This window comes from Coregonus clupeaformis, chromosome 1 (genome assembly GCF_020615455.1).
Source record: "Coregonus clupeaformis isolate EN_2021a chromosome 1, ASM2061545v1, whole genome shotgun sequence".
Lineage (NCBI taxonomy): Eukaryota > Metazoa > Chordata > Actinopteri > Salmoniformes > Salmonidae > Coregonus > Coregonus clupeaformis.
The window spans coordinates 41,361,410-41,374,195 of NC_059192.1; the positions used below are offsets into that span (position 1 = coordinate 41,361,410).

General features: G+C 40.8%; 1 pseudogene; it reads left to right on the forward strand.

Moving 5' to 3' along the window:
* LOC121582616 overlaps positions 1–12,786 on the forward strand; it is a 31,013-nt pseudogene that overhangs the window by 13,442 nt on the left and 4,785 nt on the right.

Below are 12,786 nucleotides of genomic sequence, written 5' to 3' on the forward strand. Positions count from 1 at the left end.
AATAAATGCAACAGTTGGACAATGATGAAGATACTCCAAACTGGTATCCATCAGGTATTGACTGAATTATAGCACAGAAAACATTTTACTGGCACGGACTAAGAATGGAGTTCAGGGATTTTGGTGGGAATTCAGGTATTCATTTTGTCAAATTTCAGTTTTTTTTCTTCTTAGAATTCACTCATATACATTTTCTAATGGTATTAGGTATTTATTTTATATTTTGTGTTAAAATAAAGAAAATTATATGTGCCTTATTTGCATAAATATACTGTGTGTCCAGTGCCTTCAGAAAGTATTCACAGCCCTTGACTTTTTCCACATTTTGTGTTACATCATGAATTTAAAATTGATTAAATTAAGATTTTCTGTCACTGACCTGCACACAATACCCCATAATGTCAAAGTGGAATATTGTTTTTTTATTATTAATTAAAAATGAAAATCTGAAATGTCTTGAGTCAATAAGTATTCAACCCCTTTGTTATGGCAAATAAAGATTTGCTTAACAAGTCACATAAGTTACATGGACTCACTCTGTGTGCAATAATAGTGTTTTGCATGATTTCTTAATGACTACCTCATCTCTGTACCCCACGCATACAATTATCTGTAAGGTCCCTCAGTTGAGCAGTGAATTTCAAACCACAAGTACCAGGGAGGTTTTCCAATGCCTCGCAAAGAAGGGCACCTATTGGTAGATGGGTAAAAAAAAAAAGCAGACAATGAATATCCCTTGGTGTGTCAATAGACCCAGTAACTACAAAGATACAGGCGTCCTTCCTAACTTGCCGGAGAGGAAGGAAATCGGTTAGGGAGTTCAACATGAGGCCAATGGTGACTTTAAAACAGTTAGTGTTTAATGGCTTTGATGGGAGAAAACTGAGGAACGATCAACAACATTGTAGTTACTCCACAATTCTAACCTAATTGACAGAGTGAAAAGAAGGAAACCTGTACAGAATACAAATATTCCAAAACGTGCATCCTGTTTGCATCAAGGCACTAAAGTAATACTGCAAAAAACGTGGCAAAACAGTTAACTTTTTGTCCTGAATACAAAGTGTTATGTTTGGGGAAAGTCCAACACATTACTGAGTACCACTCTCCATATGTTCAAGCATAGTTGTGGCTGCATCATGTTATGGGTATGCTTGTAGTCGTTAAGGACTGGATAGTTTTTTCAGAATAAAAACTCAACAGAATGGAGCTAAGCACAGGCAAAATCCTAGAGGAAAACCTGGTTGCTTTCCACCAGACACTGGGAGATTAAGTCACCTTTCAGCAGGAAACACAAGGCCAAAACATACACTGGAGTGGCCGAGTTACAGTTTTTACTTAAATCTACTTAAAAATGTACAGTAAGGGGAAAAAAGTATTTGATCCCCTGCTGATTTTGTATATTTGCCCACTGACAAAGACATGATCAGTCTATAATTTTAATGGTAGGTTTATTTGAACAGTGAGAGACAGAATAACAACAAAAAAATCCCCCAAAACGCATGTCAAAAATTTTATAAATTGATTTGCATTTTAATGAGGGAAATAAGTATTTGACCCCTCTGCAAAATTAGTACTTGGTGGCAAAACTCTTGTTGGGAATCACAGAGGTCAGACGATTCTTGTAGTTGGTCACCAGGTTTGCACACATCTCAGGAGGGATTTTGTCCCACTCCTCTTTGCAGATCTTCTCCAAGTCATTAAGGTTTCAAGGCTGACGTTTGGCAACTCGAACCTTCAGCTCCCTCCACAGATTTTCTATGGGATTAAGGTCTGAAGGCTGGCTAGGCCACTCCAGGACCTTAATGTGCTTCTTCTTGAGCCACTCCTTTGTTGCCTTGGCCGTGTGTTTTGGGTCATTATCATGCTGGAATACACATCCACGACTCATTTCCAATGCCCTGGCTGAGAGGAGGTTCTCACCCAAGATTTGACGGTACATGGCCCCTTCCATCGTCCCTTTGATGCGATGAAGTTGTCCTGTGCCCTTAGCAGAAAAACACCCCCAAAGCATAATGTTTCCACCTCCATGTTTGATGGTGGGGATGGTGTTCTTGGGGTCATAGGCAGCATTCCTCCTCCTCCAAACACGGCGAGTTGAGTTGATGCCAAAGAGCTCGATTTTGGTCTCATCTGACCACAACACTTTCACCCAGTTCTCCTCTGAATCATTCAGATGTTCATTGGCAAACTTCAGACGGGCCTGTATATGTGCTTTCTTGAGCAGGGGGATCTTGTGGGCACTGCAGGATTTCAGTCCTTCACGGTGTAGTGTGTTACCAATTGTTTTCTTGGTGACTATGGTCCCAGCTGCCTTGAGATCATTGACAAGATCCTCTCGTGTAGTTCTGGGCTGATTCCTCACCATTCTCATGATCATTGCAACTCCACGAGGTGAGATCTTGCATGGAGCCCCAGGCCGAGGGAGATTGACAGTTATTTTGTGTTTCTTCCATTTGCGAATAATCGCACCAACTGTCGTCACCTTCTCACCAAGCTGCTTGGCGATGGTCTTGTAGCCTATTCCAGCCTTGTGTAGGTCTACAATCTTGTCCCTGACATCCTTGGAGAGCTCATTGGTCTTGGCCATGGTGGAGAGTTTGGAATCTGATTGATTGATTGCATCTGTGGACAGGTGTCTTTTATACAGGTAACAAACTGAGATTAGGAGCACTCCCTTTAAGAGTGTGCTCCTAATCTCAGCTCGTTACCTGTATAAAAGACACCTGGGAGCCAGAAATCTTTCTGATTGAGAGGGGGTCAAATACTTATTTCCCTCATTAAAATGCAAATCAATTTATAACATTTTTGTCATGCGTTTTCCTGGATTTTTTTTTTGTTATTCTATCTCTCACTGTTCAAATAAACCTACCATTAAAATTATAGACTGATAATTGTCACGGTTTCGGCCGAGGCTGCCTCTCTCCCTTGTTCGGGCAGGCTTCTGCGTTCGTCGTCTCCGGAATTCTAGCTGCCACCGTTGTATGTTTCATGTTCGTTTGCTTTTGTCTGTTTGTTTTCACACCTGTTTCTCATTTGGCGTAATTAGTGTCCTATAAGTTTCTCGTTGTGTTTGTCTAGTGTTGTGTGTTATTGGATTTTGTCAGTCATGTGTAGGGTTTCTACATGTTCGCTCGGTTGAGCTTCCCTCCACTGTTTTGGAGAGTTTACGCACTTGTCTGGTGCGCCCTTGGTTTCGTTTTGCCTTTGTGCGTATTTGTTGCGCCTTTGGATATTGTAGTAGTATTTTCCGTATTGGATTTATACTAAAGTCTTGTGGACTATACTCCGGTGTCCTGCGTCTAATTCCACCACATCACCCACCTACACTTGCGTGACAATAATTTATTTGTCAGTGGGCAAACGTACAAAATCAGCAGGGGATCAAATATTTTTTTCCCTCACTGTATGGCAAGACCGGAAAATGTTTGTCCAGCAATGATCAGCAACCAATTTGACAGAATTTGAAGAATTTAGAAAATAATAATGGGCAAATGTTGCACAATCCTGATGTGGGAAGCTCTTAGACTTACCCAGAAAGGCTCACAGCTGTAATCGCTGCCAAAGGTGCTTCTACAACGTATTGACTCAGGGGTATGAATACTTATGTAAATTGATATCTCTGTATTTAATTTTCAATCAATTTGCATTAATTTCTTAACATGTTTTCACTTTGTAATTATGCGGTATATTGTGTGTAGATGGGTATAAAATATATCAATTATCAATTTTGAATTCAGGCTTTAACACAACAAAATGTGGAATAAGTCAATGGTTATGAATACTTTCTGATGGCACTGTATTTGCATATATGAATACATTAACATAAAGGGATGGAACAGGGCTGCAACCACAAACTTCCTTTGTCTAGGCCTACCTGCACTCACCTGCGCTGTCTAGACTGCCTCATTAATTACCCTTGTCACGTTCTGTTGCATAACTCAACAACCGTGACAATAGCAGGATTCCCTCGGATCAAAAATCAACACGCTTGGCTCTAGATTACACCTTATCTATACATACTTTACATTGTTTGTGAGATCAGACATCACTATTATCCGAGTGTTCATTTTCGGAAGTTGCTTTAATTTCTGCGCATCTAATTTGTGAACATTTCAACTGTAGCGAAAGGTTACTTTTTTCAATTCCACAAAAATGAACACCCATCAAAATAAAGTTATCTATCTTGTGTAAGTGTCGAGATGTGTTAAATACCAGACGAAGCTTTAGGGTTCTTTATAGATACAATGTAAAGACAATGTATTCCATTGAGGCCATTTCAGTCATTACCGGGGGGTGTTTGACAGGTCATTATAAACATTTCCGCTTTCGTAACTTTAACGGGGAAAGACAACAGGCACAAGCAAGAGTATGAAAGAGTCGCCGAAGTAAAATGAAAGCAATCAACCCAGTGAGATTTAAGTGACAAGTGGATTTTGCATCCCTCAAACACAGGAAATACAGTGCCTTGCAAAAGTATTCATCCCCCTTGGTGTTTTTCCTATTTTGTTGAATTACAACCTGTAATTTAAATGGATTTCTATTTGGATTTCATGTAAAGAACATACACAAAATAGTCTAAATTAATGAAGTGAAATGAAAAAAATAACTTGTTTCAAAACATTCTAACAAATAAATAACGGAAAAGTGGTGCGTGCATATGTATTCACCACCTTTTCTATGAAGCCCCTAAATAAGATCTGGTGCAACCAATTACCTTCAGAAGTCACATAATTAGTTAGATTGCACACAGGTGGACTTTATTTAAGTGTCACATGATCTGTCACATGATCTCAGAATATATACACCTGTTCTGAAAGGCCCCAGAGTCTGCAACACCACTAAGCAAGGGGCACCACCAAGCAAGCGGCACCATGAAGACCAAGGAGCTCTCCAAACAGGTCAGGGACAAAGTTGTGGAGAAGTACAGATCAGGGTTGGGTTATAAAAAAATATCAGAAACTTTGAACATCCCACGGAGCACCATTAATCCATTATTTAAAAAATTGAAAGAATATGGCACCACAACAAACCTGCCAAGAGAGGGCCGCCCACCAAAACTCACGGACCAGGCAAGGAGGGCATTAATCAGAGAGGCAACAAAGAGACCAAAGATAACCCTGAAGGAGCTGCAAAGCTCCACAGCGGAGATTGGAATATCTGTCCATAGGACCACTTTAAGCCGTACACTCCAAAGAGCTGAGCTTTACGGAAGAGTGGCCAGATAAAAGCCATTGCTTAAATAAAGAAATAAGCAAACACGTTTGGTGTTTGCCAAAATGCATGTGGGAGACTCCCCAAACATATGGAAGAAGGTACTCTGGTCAGATTAGACTAAAATTGAGTTTTTTGGCCATCAAGGAAAATGCTATGTCTGGCGCAAGCACCTCTCATCACCCCGAGAACACCATCCCCACAGTGAAGCATGGTGGTGACAGCATTATGCTGTGGGGATGTTTTTCATCGGCAGGGACTGGTCAGAATTGAAGGAATGATGGATGGCGCTAAATACAGGGAAATTCTTGAGGGAGACCTGTTTCAGTCTTCCAGAGATTTGAGACTGGGACGGATGTTCACCTTCCAGCAGAACAATGACCCTAAGCATACTGCTAAAGCAACACTCAAGTGGTTTAAGGGGAAACATTTAAATGTCTTGGAATGGCCTAGTCAAAGCCCAGACCTCAATCCAATTGAGAATCTGTGGTATGACTTAAAGATTGCTGTACACCAGCAGGACCCATCCAACTTTAAGGAGCTGGAGCAGTTTTGCCTTGAAGAATCGGCAAAAATCCCAGTGGCTAGATGTGCCAAGCTTATCGAGACATACCCCAAGAGACTTGCAGCTGTAAATGCTGCAAAAGGTGGCTCTACAAAGTATTGGGGGGGGTGAATAGGTGTGCACGCTCAAGTTTTCTAGTTTTTTTTTGTCTTATTTCTTGTTTGTTTCACAATAAAACATATTTTGCATATTCAAAGTGGTAGGCATGTTGTGTAAATCAAATGATACAAACCCCCCAAAAAATCCATTTTAATTCCAGGTTATAAGGCAATAAATGCCAAGGGGGGTGAATACTTTCGCAAGCCACTGTAGATTGCTGAAAAAGACAGATCCTCGGGTGGGTGGGGCATGTGCGTTGCTACTCAGCGCCTCCATTTTACATGTGGCTGTATGTATGAATGGGAAGACGGGATGTGACATGTTTTTTAAACGTCCTATAAAGCTGTCATCCTGTATGTCTGGGCCTACCGTTGGGTAAATTACTGTCTTGAGATGCCAACAGCACGGGTGCTTTGTTTGAAATCTGTCCTTAATTCTTCCTGGTTTCCCCCAATTCACCCCAACCAACGAACCCTTTCTTCCCAACTGCTCTATGATCTAAAGGACCAGATTCATGATGTATAAGGGCATTACATGCAGGGACTTAAAGAGCTGAAGGTAGAGGGATCTGAGCTCAGTGTGCCTTCTCTTGTCCTCTGGTAGCCTTATGGCATCACTAACCCACTGTATCTACATCTCACCCCCTCTAGGACCCCACTGACTGTAACAGCTAACTGTAACACCAAAAACACTCACATTTCTATTGTGTCTCCCAGTCTGATGGCATGTTGGCATGTAACTCCTGATGGCATGTAACTCCTGAGTGGCGCAGTGGTCTAAGGCACTGCATCGCAGTGCTAACTGTGCCACTAGAGATCCTGGTTCAAATCCAGGCTCTGTCGCAGCCGGCCGCGACCGGGAGACTCATGGGGCGGCGCACAATTGGCCCAACGTCGTCCAGGGTAGGGGAGGGAATGGCCGGCAAGGATGTAGCTCAGTTGATAGAGCATGGCGTTTGCAACGCCAGGGTTGTGGGTTTGTTTCCCAGGGGGGGGGGCAGTATAAAAAAATAAAAAATATATGTATTCACTAACTGTAAGTCCCTCTGGATAAGAGCGTCTGCTAAATGACTAAAATGTAATGTTCCCTGCATGACTTTTCATGCTCAGTTTGAAACTCACTGTTTATGGCATGGATTGAAAGCCTTGCTTGAACTCTAGCAGTGCTTGGGGTGTAAGAACAAGACCATGAATTGTTCTTACAATTCTGTCGGATGGGTTTCAGGGTTTGTAGTCCTACCCTGAAATCTACAATTAACTTTCATTCACACAGCTCTGGTGGTCTCCTGGTTTATTTTCTGTCTTCACTCTAAAAAGCTCACTGTTCTCGGAGTCTATTTGTGTTTAAAAGGGTAGTTTATTAACTCACCTGATTCCTGGCATGTCCTACACTTTGGTAGAACTGAAACACTAGCTGAACTCGCTCCAGTTTGATATATATATATTTTTTTTGTTTGGTCTGAAGCATTTTTTTTTATTTACATTTTTGAAATCAGTGCCTTGAAAAATTCCTCCGGTTGAATCAATGCACCATCGATATCAAGTGGATCCGTTTTATCACTTGTCCATCTCGGGTTTTGTGAAATTGATTACAATGTGAGCCAATTCCAAGTTGGGCTTCAGAGGGAGCAAATTGTATTTGTCACATGCGCCGAATACAACAGGTGTAGCAGAGAGAACAGTCTATGACTTGGGTGACTGGAGTCTATGACAATGTTTTGCTGCTTGAAAGTATGTGAACCCCTTGTGCAATTACAGATTTTTTCAATTTTTACAATGAAATCTTCATTTAATCAGAACCAGTCTTTTTGATCTGACATAACAGATTTATATTTACCAATACCATATGTTGGTGTAGAGGAAATCATGCGTGTAGTAGAAAAACAAAATTAAAAAGGAAGTAGTGCAGGTACAAAAATAAGTGAACCCGAAGTTGCATTGGTTAAATCAAGTAGGTAAGTAGAATCAGGTGGGTAAATAATTAGCTACCAAATGAACCAATCAAAGGCGAGATCGTTAGGAAAGAGTTTGGAGGCGGGACTGATAAATAGAGAAGAAACCTGGTCAGTTTGGTGTTACCCATCCAGGTGAATGCAAAGCACACCATGCCGAGAGGAAAGGAGATCTCAGAGGACATCAGGATGTAGTGAGAGCACATTAGTCTGGGGAAGCCTATAAAATCATCTCAAAAATCATCAGTCCACTGTGAGGCAAAGAAGAATCCTCTGCTGTCAAAAAAGAACCAAACTGCCCATCTTAACTTTGCCAGAGACCACCTGGACAAACCTGAAGGTTTCTGGAAGTCCATTCTCTGGACCGATGAATCCAAAATTGACCTTTTTGGTCAGAATAACACCGCTATGTTCGGCGAAAACCCAACACTGCCTACCACCAAAATAACCTTATCCCAACAGTCAAGCATGGTGGTGGGAATGTCAAGATCCTCCTCTGGACCTGGACGACTCTACATCTGTAGTGTATTAGGATTATGTCTTTGTTAATGTTTTTTAAGTGGAACTGAAAGGAGGTTTATTTTAGTTCAAAAGTAGCCATTTGTAGGGTGACGCCCCAGGGGAGACAGGTGATTGGACAGCAGAGGGAGCAACCCATATTTTTTGCATTCTTTATAAGTATATGCTGGAGCAGAGGGGGTTAGAACAGACAGATTATCTTTGGACACTGTTCTCCAGCCCTGCAGGGTCTGTAACTTATGCTGACATCTTGTGATATAAATAAAACTTATAATCAAAGTGCAGCCTAAGCGGACTCTTTGTTTGACAGCAATAAGGACGAGCACCGACGCGACACAACAAATCATTAAGGGAACAATGAATTCTGAGGTATACCAGGAGATTCTTGAACAGAATGTCAAGCCATCAGTCAAGGAGCTAAAGCTGGGCCGAAAATGGGTCTTCCAACAAGACAACGACCCAAAGCATTCAAGCAAATCTACCAAAGAATGGCTCAGGAGAAAGAAGATTTGTGTTTTGGATTGGTCAAGTCAAAGTCCTGACCTAAATCCAATCGAGATGCTGTGGCAGGACCTAAAGCTGGCAGTTCATGCCAGACACCCCTCAAACCTCACTCAATTGGCTGAGTTCTGTAAGGAGGAGTGGGCAAAAATCCCTCAAAACAGATGTCAGAGACTGATTACTGACTATAGGAGACGTTTAGTCCAAGTTATCGCTGCTAATGGAGGTGCCACAAGCTATTGACTGAAGGGGTTCACATATATTTTTGCCCACATCAAATCTGAGTTTCTGTTAAATAAACCACTTATTTTAAATAAACAATGAAAATATATACTTTTTTTGTTTCTGTCATTTACTTGGAATGTCTTTATTACGAATTGGGGTTTAGATAAAATCCTTATGTTTATTTTAATATTTCATAGCAAAATAATGACCAGCCCTGTAGGGTTCACATACTTTCAAGCAGCACTGTAGGTCCTGGATGGCAGGAAGCATGGCCCCAGTGATGTACTGGGCCGTACGCACTACCCTCTGTAGCGCCTTACGGTCTGATGCCGAGCAGTTGCCATACCAGGCGGTGATGCAACCGGTCAGGATGCATTGTGATGAAGTTTCAAAACCCCAGATTGTCAAATACAATCAAACCTGAGTTGGACAACTGATGGAACACTTGAGATAGGGCTGCCTTTCCTCTGTTTTAGATCTTATTTAAGATATTACTACTGTTCATACATTTTATGTTTCTTGATATGAGTATTGTTAATTTAATGTAAGAACACGAGTCACTGTTAAATGTGTCATACTGAATTAAAGTCATTTGAAGGTGAGACTGAAATAGAGGTTACATTTAAGACTCGCCAGTGTGTTTCAAACATCCCAAACATGGTTTCCTAGTTGAGAGACTAAATTATTGTACGAATAAATGTAGTGTGTTGCTCCTATTATCAGTGTGGTCTAGGGTTGGGTGACATCAACATTTGTCCTATTGTGATTATGTACCCATAAAACATTGTGATATGCGATGCAACTGGACAAATCCTGATGAAAAATGATGTTGAGAGCCTGGCCAGAAGCTAAGTGCAGGCAATGCAAATCTTTTCTGATATTCCTTTCTGGTGGAGGAGCAGAACAGGTTTATGTGTCTGTGGAGCAGTGACTGTCTGATGAGGATCGGGCTGTCTTAGTGAGCTAGGTTGTAGGCCTACATCATGGGCTGGATAGAAGCAGTCTGCAGTCTTCAGAACTGGATAATAGTTGCTTTATTTGCCTCATAAAATAGAACCAACTATTTGTTTTTCTACAATCTCATACAGCTGTGATTCAGAATAGCCTATGCCTAGGCTTAGGTTATAGACTTACATTTTTGTTATTTTTGAAAGCCAAAACAACTTTAAGACAACCCCTTCGTAGGTTAGAATTTTTGTGAAATAAGCTACTGTTTATAACTTTAACTTGTCTAGTAGGAGGAGAGGTTATTGTCCATTTGGTTTTCAACCTCACATGGCGGGATTTTTTAAATTTATTATTTCTTAATAAGCTTGAACTTTATTAAACTTGTCATAAAATGTTGCTATTGATATTGTTTATCTCTCATTGTTAGTCCTCTGGCTACCTTACATTTGAAGGCTATTCAAATAACTTTTTGAGATGGATCGGGTCAAAGCCATGCATAAAACGATGAACACCTTCTGTCATATTCATAGCCTATCGAATGGAGAGAGAAGGGAATACAGGCCGTTTTTTCTAAACAGCTAGACACAAGCTAGTGTTCTTTATAAAAAATAAATAGGTTTAGGCTATAGCCTAATGCCAATGCATGAGAGAGAGGGAAATATTATTTTCTGACTGGACATTTTGCGCTGCCTTGGTTGAATTCTCCGTACTGTCTAAACTTGTGTAATGAAGAATGTTGCACTTTCTGATTGATTGCATGTCTTACAACGGCCCTCTTTCATTCCAGGAACTAGAAAGACAAAAGCACACATGCACAGTACTGCAGCACAAACAAGTGGAGTTAAAAGAGGGAATCCGCCAAAGAGATGAGCTCATAGAGGTATGCCATCCATTCACACCTACACCTCTTTCTACACTTCCATTATTTACAGTCCTGTAGTCTGTGTACTGCAGTAGCTTGATGAAGATCCATAGTGTGAGACTACACTTCTCTCTCTCATAGTCTCACACTCATCCCAGTGTCTCCTCTCCTCTGATTCATCGTTTTCTCTGTCTGGTCTTTGTCACATTTATTTGCCTTGTTTCTCTATACTGAAATTATCTCTAATCCAGATCATGTTCTGGCCACCTTACTTTTCATCACTCTCTCACTCTCACTCTATCACTCAATTTCTATTCAAGGCTATCTATATTTTTATGTTTCATCCTCTCATTTCTCCTTTCATATCTCTTTCCATCCTTTTCATCTATTTTATTCTGTTTTTCATTCTATTTTACCCTTTATCCCATTTCACTCTCTCTGTACGCAATACCACTACAGGAGAACCAGCAAATCCAGACTAAGTTAGATACCCTCACCAGAGACGTGTTTGACCTGCAGGAAACGATAAACTGGAAGGACAAAAATATTGGGGTAGGAGGTCACGCTAGGGACTGAAGGATTGTGAGAGGCAATAGATGTGCACAGACATGTTCAGACAGCTTGTGTTGTTTTGGTTTGTATGTTTCTCTCTGACCAAATGAAAATTGAAGGGTTGTGTTTAGATTAAAATGTAAGTGTACATTCGTTCACACCCTCCTCATGTATTTAAAAGCATTGGGTTGGTGCAAGCATGGCTGGAGGGAGTTTCCACCATATTCCTTACATCAGTCCAATTCCTTTTAAATCCATGAGGGGCAGTCTTACTAGTGTAAAATTCAGCAGAAGGGTAGAGAATCGGACCACCCATATCAACCTGTAGAGTTGCCTGAAGGAAACTTGGTGCTGATTCACCGATCAATGAAATCTGTATTAGGTAATCGACTGGTCCTAAACAGTTTATTGCCTCTCATAGTTGCATGACAGGGAACCTGGATAATAGCCAGTAGTTGTTGGACCAATTCTAATTCACAGTTTGGAGTTTCCCCTAAATGTGCATGTGATATGATGATTGTGGGCTCACTAATTTAATACAGTTTGGATGCTATAGTCATGATAGGTTCAAATGTAGGTTTTGTGTGCACTCCGTAAAGTTTAGTCAGTGCAAGGGAAAATGTGAACCTGCAAGCATTTATGTATGGAAAATGATGTGAAATTTCTCCCCTTTAAAACTCATATTTGATTTACCCTGAAATGACAGCATGAAATCCATTTCAGTTATGTAGGCCTAGACCTAAAGCTCTGCCTGTCTAGTGTCAGATATATTTTTTTTATTTGGCCTTTAGCTCTCCCTTACATCAATGTTTTGTCATGTGTTGTTTTATCTGTGAGCATGTGGTGGTTGTGTCAACATCTGTCACTTTGCCTTTCCAACTCAACCTTACCATTCTGGTGTACATTTTGCGTGTCTACAGACATATGTACATGTACAAAGGACATTATAGTGTGCATGCATATACTGTACGTCTATCAGTCTTTCCACCCGTTCCTCCACTTATTTTCTCTCCCTTCTCTTTCTTTATGTCTTCTCTGGCTGACATCAAGGCGAAGGCCAAAACAGGAGAGTTAGGTCTCACCACCAGAGGGCTGGGAATAGTCTATATCCCCATTGAATAGACAAAGTAGGTTCCAGGAATAAGCTTGCTAGAAACAGAACAGTGATAATAAAGCAACTTGTGGTATGTAGCTATGCATGTCTTCTTGTGTACCTCAGTTTGTTTTGTATTTTTTCTTACTCTGTTGTTTCTTCCACCTCCCCTCCCGATGTCAAATGTGTTGAACTACACTGAGTATACCAATCATTAGGAACACCTTCGTAATATTGAGTTGCACCCTCCCTTTGCC